The 10,998-nt window shown below is 41.7% G+C and overlaps 1 protein-coding gene across 2 annotated transcripts in view; it reads left to right on the top strand.

Moving 5' to 3' along the window:
* The first annotated feature begins 1,049 nt into the window (after positions 1-1,049).
* The window catches only part of SEMA3D (semaphorin 3D), a 218,927-nt gene continuing 208,978 nt past the window's right edge, over positions 1,050-10,998 (top strand). For both annotated transcript variants that reach the window (XM_070470032.1, XM_070470028.1), the window contains exon 1: positions 1,050-1,469. The gene's annotated coding sequence lies outside the window, so the exon portion shown is untranslated. The remainder of the gene's footprint in view (positions 1,470-10,998) is intronic.

Below are 10,998 nucleotides of genomic sequence, written 5' to 3'. Positions count from 1 at the left end.
TGAAGAGCCTCCTCCCCCAGACCAGTTCTTCCATTGTTGCCATTGTCTGCTCATTGCCCCCAAACCAAAACCCCCCTTGTCATTTGCCAAGGGAGCTCTGAGACCCTACAAGCCATGCTCTTAAATCAAGCTGACAAATGCAGGACCCCGTGGCTGCTTTTTTTCAGAGGTTCCACCGCAAGTCGGTTTTATGTTTCAGACTAATAAGTGCAAGGTGTGTGACCACGGACCTAGAGTTCCCATAATAGCCACGTTAGCCAATAAGACCCAAAGTTTCAGGACTCATCATTTGCACAGCCTTTCTCCATGTCCCTGAGGTCAGCCTGATAACGAATTCATTTCTAAAATCTGTGGAATCAAGTCATTAATATTTCTGTATTCGTTTTCTTAAAGAGGATCCCAAATCCTCCAAATCGTGTGAGTTCCAGGCTCCACAAAATGTGGATTCAGCCTATCTCTCATACACTTCCAAGTTTTCTATTGCATGACCAAGGTGTGTACAAATCTACAAAGGGAAAGGAAGACAGGAATAAGTGACATAACTGTTGGTCTGGTGTGAGGTAAAGAGGAAAAAAGACTTACACCTTCTATGTGTGTGTGTTTGTTTTTTTGTTTTCCTTCTGCTTGGTCCTCCCTCGGTGCCAGCCCTTTATTGGTGGGCTGATTTCTGTCGCTCATCTTTCAAGGCCAGTTCTTTCCAGGCCACTAACAGCAACAGTGGATCGTAATTTTACAGACTGCAACACAGGTACTCTTTTAGAGTCCTAGAGTTTCTGAGACAAGGTTTGTCCTGTTTCTTCCGTAGGGAGTCTTTGGAGACTTCATGGTATAGAATAAACAGGCCCTAAATTCACGGAGGCGAGGGCTCAAACGTCAGAAGTTCCTTCACATACACAGTGCCCTGTCCGGAAAAACATCCCCCAGCGCGGCTGGGGCTACATTTAATCCACGCTGCTGACAGCCCGCGCGCCGACGGGGATGGACTTCTGCACGCTGGGGAGGGCTGGCGTGCGCACCGAGAAGGGGGGCCAAGGGCTGGGGGAGGAGATCGGAAGGGGAGAGGTAATCCCCGGCGTTTTGAGCATCCCCTTTTTAGAAAGACTGAGTCTCTCCCGGGACAGCTGCTGCGGTCACACCACAAACTTAAAAGCCGGCCTCCCGCTCCGAGCGTGCCTTTCCTCGCCACCCTCGCCTGCCCTCAGCTCCAGCTGGTGCCTGGCTCCGCGCCGCTCCGACAGGGCGCGCGGGGGTCAGCAGCGCCCCCTGCCTCCCGGCCAGGCCTCTGCGACCGCAGCCTCCGCGCTCCACCAGGGCCGCCCGCGGCTCCGCGGCTCCGCCAGCGCTGCCGCTCGGAGGAGGTCGCGCCGGTGTCCCGGGTCGCCGCCTCGCTCGCGCACCGCCTGCATCCCCTTCCTCTCTTCCTGAAGAGACAGCGAGCAGCGAGGGAGGCAGAGAAGAGGTCGCGGCAGGTAAGGCAGGTTTCGGGTCACCTGCTGCTCCTGTGGGAGGGTGCTCTGGGGACCGCGGTGATCAGTAGGGGTGACTGGATTCGGGGGTGGCCGAGGGTCTGAAGTGAGGATGCCGAGCGGCTGGGAGATACGGAACGTTACGGGATGGATAGAGCTCTCCGGAGCTGACATGAGTGGGTGCGCCGCGGGCCAGAGGGAGAATCCGGCGCTGAGGCGGGGACGGCCCGGGCGCGCGGCACAGGGACAGCGTGGCGGCGGGCGCAGCCCCCACACTCGCCGCCACCGCCGCAGCCTCCTCAGCCCCAGTCGGGCAAAAGTTTTCCTCCTGGACGCGCCCCGGAACTTCGCTCGCTCTCTCGTTCCCTCCGGGACGCTGGCCGCCGGGAGCGCGTCTGAACGTGCCCCCTGGCTCCGCCGGCTGCAGGTTCATTCGCGGACGCGTCGGTGGGGACCGTCTGAGGAGGACTCGACCTGGGGCGTCTGCGCCCTCGCTCGCTCCTTTCCCCGACGGGTGGGGGAGGGGAGGGGAGAGGACGGGGAGACCGTGGCGGTTGTTTGGGTTGTGGTGCTTTGGGGAGGGATGGGCGACGCCTTTTGCTCTGTGAGGGAACCGTGACGCTCCTTCTGACGGGAGCTTGCATCTTCCCAGACTCGGAGGGCAAAGTTGGAAGCCGATGCCAACCTCAAAGCTGGCTGACTGGGAAAGGCGGTTCTTGCCAAACGCACTCTTGAGGGAGCCGGGCATCCCCCGGTAGCCTCGGCTGGGCTCGCTCAGAAAAGGCCCGGATCTGACTCCTGCCGGGAGTTTAACCCGGCCGATTTAACCCCGCGGGGTGTTCCCCAGCCCCTCCCCGCGCGCCGGGAGTTCAGGCGTTAATGGTCTGCCTTGGAAGCGCCCGGGCAGTTTTAGGCATCAGCTGATTCTCCTTCCCTCACGACTGGCGTTCAGACTCCTGAGCTGAGTTGCTTTGCTTGCTTCCTGGCGCGCGGAGGGGACCTGACAGGAGAAGGAGGAGGCGCCGCGCTCTCGCGACCACGCTGGACTCGAAGGGACTGTACCGGAGCCGCGCGCCCGGCAGCTGCGGCCGCCGTGGTCCCCAATTCTAAGTTACCGAGACTGGAGTTACATAGGCGAACTTTCCGCTGTTTAGCCCCGAGTGAAGCTGTAATGAAAGGCAAGGACTTTCATTACAAGGAGGCGAGGACTCTTCTTTCCCCACCAAAGCCCCTCCCATCCTTCCTTAGCCTGTCAGTGCCATTTGCCAGAGAAGGGGCGAGGGGACTGAAAGTCAAATTTAGCCGGAAAGATTCTCCTCCCGTGGGTGTGTGTTGAGGGGGGGTGTCCCTAACGGATGGAAAGGGTTGAGGGCGGGGTAGACGGGATGAGACCCCCTTCCGGGGTCTGGGGCAGCTATTGTGTAACCATGGCAACCGCCGGGGCAAGAGCGGTCAGAGCCTTCCGGGTTCTGCACGTGGAAAGAAAAATGTGAAGGGTGGGGAAGGGAGAGAATCACATGTCATCACTCCTGCGTTGCCTTCGCTTCTCCAGCTGTGCTGAGCCAGCTAGGAGGATGAGCAGGAAAGGTCTGGGCTGGAGGTGGCAGCCCCAGCCAGCAGTTACTTTAACTCTGTCCCGCCTCAATCACTGAGGCCTGTACTAGCCGCTTAAGCTGGCCAGAGAAGCGGTCGCTGATAGGCTACGAAGTGATGGTTCAGGTCAGGGAGATGGGAAAAGGCCTTGGCCTTTGGAAGAGAAAAGGCCAGGAAATACAGGAAGGTGATGTGGGAAGAGATAAGAATAGGGTCAAAGAGGTAGCTGAGAGACAATAAAAGGGTACTGATCTGGACTGCCAACATTTCAAATGGAATTTGCCCATTTATGAAGTGGAAAACTGGTGGAAAAGGGAAGGGACAAACACATTGCATCCTAGGTATTTTGTACATTATCACCATTAATATTCTTAACAGCAGTACGTTTCTTTTTTCTTTTTTTTTTTTTTGTACACACAATTTTATTAGGCTTTATATTAGTTTCAGTCAGTAACCTATATTGTGTGACTGCCACTGTCTGAAACCTCAGCAAGGTCTCCTGCCCCTTTATCCGGTTACTGTGATCAGATTTTTCTCCCTCACAGCCAGTAATTAGGGTTAAAGTGTTGCATTTAAGGGCTTCCCAAGTGGCGCTGGTGGTAAAGAACCCGCCTGCTAATGTGGGAATTGTGAGAGGAGGGTTCGATCCCTGGGTCTGGAAGATCCCCTGGAGGAGGGCGTGGCAACCCACTCCAGTATCCTTGTCTGAGGAATCCCCATGGACAGAGAAGCCTGCAGGGTTACAGTCTGTAGGGTCGCAGAGTCTGACACGACTGAAGCAACTTAGCACGCATTGAATTTAAAGTGTCGGTCAAAAATGTGATGCTTTGGAAAGGTGCTACATTAAGCCATGAACACGCCATGTTTAATTAGTTTTTCATTTTCTTTACAATGAAAAAAAAAAAGAAAAGAAACAGTTAGACATGTGGGGTGTCCCATTTTGTTTTTTTCTATTTTAAGAAACATTATAATTCTTAAAAATGGTATTGGCGGTCAAGGGAGTAAACAAAGCAGTCACTTTCCTTTTAGAGATGAGAATCATGAGATATGAAGGTGTTGGCTACTCTGTTCAAATATAAGCTAGTAAGAGGTGGAGCTGAGACTGGAACTGTTTTACCTGGATGTAGGTAACCTTTTAAGAACTTCAGGCAGCTTTCCATGATGCCACTTAAAGGACCTTCTAAGATCAGTTTGATGCAGTATCTGTATATTATAGGTTACAGGGGAAAAAAACCCAAGAATTTAAATGGGATTCAGGATTGAAGATGGGTATAGGCCACAACAAGTGTGTAGAACAAGAATCTTATGTACATGATATTAATAATTTATATTTATACAGGTTACTGTGCCTTATAGGGAATTATTTAGTAATGTTTATATAGGAAAAACGGAAAGAAAAGAAACATTTTATCAAATAGTAACCCCTTGGCTGTGTTGAGAAAATTCTCTGAGGTTAATGAAGTTTTCCTTAGCCTACTTACTGCCTTCAGGACCTGATACCTACAAACTTACTTCATATTTTGGCACCACCATTTCACCTTTGTGTCTGTGGCCCATTTGCTTGCAAGAAGTAATCATTTGACTCCTGTTACCCTCCTGCTGACTCTTTGAGAGGGGAGATTAAGGAAAAGTGCCTCACAATGCAAAATGTTTTGAAATTTTCAGAGAACTATAACCAACACCAGCAGAAACTAAGGGTAAAAGGTAAAGAAATAATTATGTATCTTTTCTTTTGCCTTTTTGCAGACTTTGTACTTAGTCTTAGATAATTTGCTCTATAATTTTGCATGGGAAAATGCACAAAGACAAACTGTGTTTTCAGTCTCCTTTGTGTGTGGAGGGAGCTCGTAAGGGTGGGAGTGGGAATTATTTTTGGTGTCAGGGAGGGTCTGGAATATAAACAATTACAAAGGCAGAGGAAGCACATGTACTGTTTCCAGTGACAGGCTGACACATTAAATGTAGGTTTGAACTTGAGTCACCAGGCTGAATTACTCTCACGTCTTTTCCAAAACTAGGAAATATATTGTTTGGAGTTGGAGTTAAATTAAAACTATATGTTTCATGGCGCTCAGTTCTTATTCCTCATACTGTGGTCTTTTTGCACTGCATGGGTATTTGTTAACTATCAGAAGGTTTATCACAGACCTGAAAGTTATCTGAAGATGTCCTCTGGAATTGGCAGGTACCTCTGTTGCCCTCTGTTTGTTTTCTGCTTGGACAGAGTTACTGGGTTAAGTCATCCCCATTTTTATTATTTAGAATATCAACTTATCAATCTCAAGGAGAAAATGTTCCAGTTGGTGGTGATTTAATGAGTATTAGTATGTCTTCAGATTGTTTGTTACAACTTCATTATGGAAAAGAAATGTGACCGAACTTTACTGTTCTGTCTGGGAAACATAATAATTTGATGATATATGTTTTTTGGGTAGAACTCTTGTCAATTAATAAATGATTTATTTAATAAACAGAAGTAACCATAGCTCTGTTTGAAAAGCTATTTTTATATGTACTTGGAGCTATATAGATAACCTAAGTAAAATATTAATCAATAAATATTTCAAGACTTGATAACATATTCCTTGAAGGAAAAATACATTTATATTTGTGAAATAAGTAGTAATAACAACAGTAATAATGACTGACCATGGGAAAAATTTGTTAATCCCACACCTTGTTACCTCAAAACTTAGTTAAAAAATACTTCTTTACTTTAGGAAATCTAAATTCTTGGCCAGAATTCCTTTTTATTTTTATATCTTCATCCTACCTTTCAAGCTAATATTCTGAGTTTTTCAGTCATTTGTTTTCTTACAAATTTCTTTATAATTCCTAACTGGATCATAAGGACTGGAAGTTAGGATTTGTCTTCTCTAACTTTTTATAACTTTAGGTTAGTACAATGCTAAACATATTTAGATACTTAACAAATATTGAAATCTAATTAATTACCAAGCAGTTAATAGAATGATTTTGAATCACTTTGTCCCCTATAAAAGATCAGCTTAAAGATCTTTGGTTTTATACTTTACTTTCTCTGAGATTTTAGAAAGGAGAGTTTTCTCTTTTATATGAGTTTTAACCTTTCATAGAAAAAAAAGTTGAGATGCTGAGTGTTTTATCATAATGCATAACATATAGGAGCAGTATAATGATCATATGAAATAGGGTTTATAAGAATACTTAGTAAAAAGTTGCATATTACAAAAAGTTATTTTATTTTTGAATTTATTATATTTTTTAGAAGTATCCAATTAAGAAATGAGAATCTGCATCATCTGTGTCCACATTATTTCACCTTAAGTTGTTGTTGTTGTTTAGCTACTGAGCTTGGTCTGACTCTTTGTGACCCCATGGACTGTAGCCCTCCAGGCTTCTCTGTCCATGGAATTTCCCAGGCAGGAACACTGAAGCGGGTTGACGTTTCCTTCTTCAGGGCTCTTCCTGACTCAGGGATCGAACCCATGTCTCCTGCCTTGGCAGGTGGATTCTTTACTGCTAAACCACCAGGGAAGCCCAAGAAATATAAAGCTAAAGCAAATTCACTGCAAACAAGAAATGCACTGGTAAGAAACTGCAACACCTTGGAATTATTTTGAAATTTAAGTAATAATAATGAGGTATACTTACATTATGAGACATTTACAAATACAAATTATTCAAGACAGTTAAATGTTTCAAAAAGTTGGAATATGTAATAAGATACATTGTTCATATTTAAATTTTAAATGATTTTGGTGACTTTTAATTTATCATTAATATTTGATCTTTTATCTCCATGTAAATAATAATGTTTAATTATTTCTAATAGTCATGAACCAGGACTTCTTTAACCAACCTTCTAATCTTTTGCTGGTAAATTTAGACAGTTTGCTCATTCTTTTGCCATGCTCAGTCAGCCACACATATTACCCTCCTATAAAAATGTATAAAATAAGTAGAATTAAGTGATCAAGTATTCACAGAAGAGTTTGTGTTTCTCTGGATCTGTTATCCATTTAAATATATGGGGTCTTCTGCTTCAAAAATTAGAAATGACGTACTTTATGTCCCTTGTTTCTTCTGTAGGGCATTTAACATAATACTGTAACTTCAACATTTTATGTTGTAACTTCAACATCTCAAGTATGTTCTAGTAAATCATAGAAAAATGGGAACACTTGGTGCATTTTTCTAATGAAATAGAATTAAGCATTATTAAATGGGGCCATAACTACTAAGAACAAAGTCAAATAAAACAAGCCAAAAAGTCTAGGTTATTGAGCAGAAGAAATATAATATTATTACTTTCAGGGAAAATAAATAAAATTGTACAGAGAGGTGATGTTATTACTCTACCATCAGATAAATGTCTTATTTATTTTTCTGTACTAATTATGCACTTTACTTGGTCTTTTGTTTTAATCAGTCTTTTGTATATCTTAAACAGTTTTAAGGATTATAGTATTATATTTGGTCCAGAAATATATAGCTGGTCCAGAGCCTATATAGCTGGTACCTAGTAACTGAGTTAAATATATATAGTTTCAAGCATATTAGATTAGCAGAACTTAGACTAATACAATTTCTCAGTAGAGATATTGTCTGGAGTTATGTTAGTGAAGAGACAGAGAAATAGTATAGTCTATGTTTTTAACATCAGCATGTATGAACTGCATAAAAGCAATGTCCAGAAAAAAAGTATCCTCTTAAGTTGCTTAAATAGTCCTATAGAAGCCTTTAAAAAAAAAAAAGACATATTATATTGACAGCTGAACTTCTGCCTAATGACTTCATAGTCTCAAATTCAGTCAGTTCAGTTCAGTCGCTCAGTTGTGTCTGACTCTTTGCGACCCCATGAACCACAGCAGGCCAGGCCTCCCTGTCCAACACCAACTCTTGGAGTCCACCCAAACCCATGTCCATTGAGTCGGTGATACCATCCAGCCATCTCATCCTCTGTTGTCCCCTTCTCCTCCTGCCCTCAATCTTTCCCAGCATCAGGGTCTTTTCAAATGAGTCAGCTCTTCGCATCAGGTGGCCAAAGTATTGATGAGTTTCAGCTTCAACATCAGTCCTTCCAATGAACACCCAGGACTGGTCTCCTTTAGGATGGACTGGTTGGATCTCAAATTATACCTAAATAATCTAGTTTTCTTTGATGGAATGTATAAAATCAGTGTGAGGCTTTTACTTCTTTTTTGTTTTCTCTGCTTCTAAAGCCCAGTCCCCGAATATGACATTCAGGCATTTCTTGTATTTTGGTATTTGCTATTGTTGCTTTCAGATAAATATTTGCTGTTTATATCTGAAATAATTGTTCTACAAAAGAAAGAATTGTGTTCTAAGGTAAAAAATGAATACTTTTTTTTTTTTTTACTTGGAGGAGCACTTTCAGTTTTGAAATGTAACACTTCATTTCACAGAACAATTTGGAACCCTCAAAATTCTCAGTTTTCTTACAGTACTAAGTACGAGGTCAGTAGAAGTTGACAGTAATTTTTGTTTTCTTGTTGAAATGGGGTGTACATCTAAAAGAACTTTTATTTTTATATTAATGATTTTCTTTTTTTATATTAATGATTTTCATTACAGATACACATTCATGATCATTAAAATCAGTAAATACAGATAAGCATAAAGTAAGGAAGTGTAATAAAAAGTTATCCATAAATCTGCTGCACATAAATATATATGTTAATTCTTAGGTTAAACATGAAATTTATTTTTAAAATAAATGTTATATGTGACAGCTAGGGCCTAGATCTCATTTTCTAGCATTACTGTCCCATAAAAGGAACCAGGGGTCTTCAGAGAAATGGCTGATTCTAGGACTGAGGCAGGAAATGTATGTGAGCCTGGATCATCTTGTGGCAAAAAATAAAGAAGTGTCCCAAACATACACATACACTCACCATACCAAATATGCACAATGATAGGGGTATGTCAAAGAGATCTAGGAACCAGCTGAAAAAGTTCCCAATGGCCAACACTAGAATAATTTGAGCAAAATAAATAAATAAATAAACTATTATTGATTATAACCCAAGGTATAAAATACATATCCATGGGACCATGCTAATATAAATGAATGATGAATAAATAAAGGAGAAGAGACAAATCTTTCATCCAGTAGAACTTCAAATGGTTTATGCAGGTATCTGGCCCTCAAGGAAGGGGAACATATAACTCCTTACTTCTGAAGTGAGCTGTGCATGGTTACTTCCTCCAAAGAGTACTCATCATGGAAAGGAGGGGAAAGTACAGTAAGTAAGCTGAGCAGAGACTGTCTCAGCCAAGTGATCAGGGTCAGCCTCAACAGTCCTAAAGTGTATTGGTAGTATGTGCCTTTGATATGAAGGATGAAAGAAATACTCCCCCTCTCAACCTCTCCATTGATATGTCCTGTAACCCCAATAAAACCATGAGAAAAATATCAGACAAATTCCAAAAGAGGGGCAGTCTACAATATATTTGACCAGCACTCCTCAAACCGGTCAAGATCATAAAAAACCAAAGTAAGTCTGAGAAACTGTTATAAGCAAGAAGTCAGAGAGACACGAACTAAATGTAATGTGGTGTCCTGGGTGAGACCCATGGAAAGAAAAAGGGCATTAGATAAACACTAAGAAAATCAGAATAGACTTGGACTTAAGTTAATAACAAAATGTCAATATTGATTTTATTCATTATAACAGATGTCCATTCTACCTATCATAAGATGTAAAAATAATAGGGAAAACTCTACGTGGGTCTAAGGAAACTTTCTGTACTGTCTTCTCAGTTTTTGCGCATCTAAAATCACTCTGAAAAATAACACCTATTTGTAAAAATTATACTTGAAAGCTTATAGATTAACCATGGTGAGAAACTATATAAAAGGTGAACCATTCTCTGGTCAGAAAGGTTAATGTTGTTCAATTAAATGCTTACTTTATTCCCCTAGTTCAAGGTGGAACTATTCTACTGCTTTTTTTCTCCTATTGATGCTAAATATAATAGATATCATAACAAATGCATATTTTGAATTAAGTGTTCTTGTAATTACTTATTTTTCAAAATAAAATGTATTACTTGGATTAATAAAAAATTTTACATCACCATTGTGATAGGTTCTGGTGCAAAGAAAGCTATGTATCAGTCATGTTCCATAAATCAGCCTTAAATATTAAAAGAGAAGGCACACTTTTTTCATACTTTAGTCTTTGCTATTTTATTGATATTGACAAGATCCATCTTCTGTGCCAGATGTCTTCAGTTCTACATGATGATTGTGCTTTCAATTCTTGCCAAAATGGCTCAATGACTATGTTCTTGTTTCTCTTCTTTGAGTCTCAAGGACATCTACTACATTAAATATGTTAAAGATTATTCCATATCAAATGTTATATATCTAATACGTGTATCATTGCTTATTTTCTAAAAATTAAAAATTTACCTAAAGAGACTTTTATATCCCTTCAAATTCCTAGAAATTGAGACTCAAATATATTCCAGAAATGTAGGTATGTGTTTCCATTTCCATTTTTATCTGTGTGTGTGTTTTCAATTCTTTCCCTCACTTTACATATATACTTTCTGTCTATTATAAAACTCACATTATTCCTTCTATTCTCTGTGTTACAAATGGTTGCACATGTTTTGAAAGTCCAAGGAGTTTTTTCCCTTTTAATAAGTTTTCTTGCTTATGTGCTTTGTCACTCAGTCATATCTTGACTCTTTATGACACCGTGGACTATAACCCCTCAGGCTCCTCTGTCCATGGGATTTTCCAGGCAAGAAAACTGGAGTGGTTTGCTGTTTTCTGCTCCTGGGGATCTTCCCAACCCAGGGATCAAACCTGTGTCTCCTGCATTGGCAGGTTAATTCTTTACCACTGTGCCACGTGGAAAATCTCTTGCTTATAGTTGGACCCAAAGTCCTGTCATTTCACCTTTATACATGCTGATATCTTATT

This window comes from Odocoileus virginianus, chromosome 1 (assembly GCF_023699985.2).
Source record: "Odocoileus virginianus isolate 20LAN1187 ecotype Illinois chromosome 1, Ovbor_1.2, whole genome shotgun sequence".
NCBI classification, from domain to species: domain Eukaryota; kingdom Metazoa; phylum Chordata; class Mammalia; order Artiodactyla; family Cervidae; genus Odocoileus; species Odocoileus virginianus.
This window is presented reverse-complemented; position numbering and strand designations above follow the sequence as displayed.